Genomic DNA, 2492 nt, shown 5'->3' with positions numbered 1-2492 from the left:
GTAATTTTTTTCTCCACCCCCCCCCTCCCCTCCCCTTCCACGCTTCGGTCCTGCGGGACAGCGGTTCGGAACCTTCATTCGCGCAATCTCCCCCTTATGCATTTTTCAACACCCATAGCGCTTTAAGTTGTTCATGCCTTTATTTCATAAAATGTTTAATTTTTTGCCATACCATACCATATCGATATATATATATATATATATATATATATATATATATATATATATAGTGTTGAGTAACATAATACATTAAGTCATCTCTTCTAATGCATGTAATAAAACTGCATTGCGCAAATTCAACGAATTTTTCCTTAAAGGTTTCCTATTCCATATTTGTACATTTTCTCTAATTCTGGAAACTGAAAACGCGACTTCTGGGGTGATTAATTTGATTTTATGCTTTGAATTTCTTTATTGGCTTATTTGTCTTAAGCATTAGTATATAAATTTTTCATATTCATGGTAAAGAATTGTGTATAAAGCCACACTATTTGGAAATGCGAATGTCACCTTTTCTTTCCCTTATCCTAGTAAATCATACAGCATTTTGTATTCAGGATTATGTAAAGAGAAAGGGAATGGATATTGTTGAAATTTGTAGGTTATGATAGAATAGAGATTTTTAATGGTGGCATCTACCCAATTAAGCTTTCTTTTCAAAAAGCCTTTGAATAATGTATTAATTCGGTATTTCTTACCTTTGTTGGTAACTGTTACCTTTAATTAATATTGTTATTTATCATCATTCATCATTTTATTGAACAAACTACAGCGAATAATCTAGAAGGGAGAATACGATTTGCTCCTCAATGCAAATCTCTCCCCGGGTATTGAGAATCCTCCTACTTCACCTCCTCCTCCTCCTTCCGCAGTCTCTTGGCTTGCATTGGGTTTGAGTCTTGGAGTAATGGTGATGACCGAGAGAGCTGTACATGTTATCGCAGTGTGTGTAAAGGTCTCTTGATTAATGAACACAACTGATTCAGGCGATAAGTAATTTTAATACGGTATTAAATTTTGTGGGGCGTATAGAAAACGTTCTAGTTTATTCATGATCATCTCATTACATATATTTCAACACCCACGGGGTAATTCCACATGTTAAAAAATACTTTATAGTGGCTCTTACCTTTATTTCATATTGCATTCTATTTTACCATATACTTTATCGACCCACTTATATGTATGTGTGTTTATACATATATATATATATATATATATATATATATATATATATATATATATATATATATATATATAAAGATACACAGATAGATGTGTATATAGATATTTATGTATATATGAGTATATATGTATAGATATATTTATGTTGATATATACATGCTTATATTTATATGTATATTTATATATATATATATATATATATATATATATATATATATATATATATATGTATGTGTGTGTGTGTGTGTGTGTGTGTTTGTGTGTATTATAAATGTATTAATATATTTTATTTATATGTATATTTATATATATGTATATTCATTTACGTATTTAAGATATATATATTTATATATATTATATTTATAGATATAAATTTATATATCTATATATTACCTCTTTATTTATGTATGTATATATATCTATAGATAACATATTTATTATTTACATATGTATGTATTTATATATAATATATATATTCATATACATATATTTTATACATATATATATATGTTTATGTATATGAATATATATATATATGTTTATGAGTATGAATATACATATATAAATATATATTAATATATATAAATATATTTTTAAATACATATATGTATATATATATATATATATATATATATGTCAATATATAAAGATAATCATTTATAATATATATATGAATATATATAAATATATATCGATATTTATTATATATAAACATATACGTATATATATACATAATATATATATATGATTATATATATCTTATATGAATATATATACATATATAAACCAATCAATAAATATATATCTATAAATATGTATACATCTATCAATATATAGATAATATATAGACATAAATATACATATAAATATAAATTGTGTATATATATATATATATATACATAAATATATATACAAATTTTTATATATATATATATATATATCATATATACGTATGTATGCACACATACAGACATACAGCCGTGAAAAAAATCATGTTGGAAAACTAAACCTTCATCATGTCAACTCCTCAGTTTGGACAAATAATTAATATGAATGGCAATGTTACTTAATAAACCAAAAAATATATATATATTTTTTTAATTAAAATGAATGTTTTGTAACTGTGGGATCTTTAGGTTAATAATGTTTATTATATTGTTTATTTTATAATCTGTGTGCCGGTATATACGCACACACACGTGTGTGTGTGTATATGTACATACACGTTTGTGGATATGCTAATAATGAAAACAGCGAGATTTATCAACAAATGCATTAACTCCCGGAACTATAAAAGAATACAAATG

This window comes from Penaeus chinensis, chromosome 20, assembly GCF_019202785.1.
Source record: "Penaeus chinensis breed Huanghai No. 1 chromosome 20, ASM1920278v2, whole genome shotgun sequence".
In the NCBI taxonomy this organism is placed as follows: domain Eukaryota; kingdom Metazoa; phylum Arthropoda; class Malacostraca; order Decapoda; family Penaeidae; genus Penaeus; species Penaeus chinensis.
The sequence above is the reverse complement of the archived record's forward strand: the minus strand, read 5'-3'. Positions refer to the sequence as shown.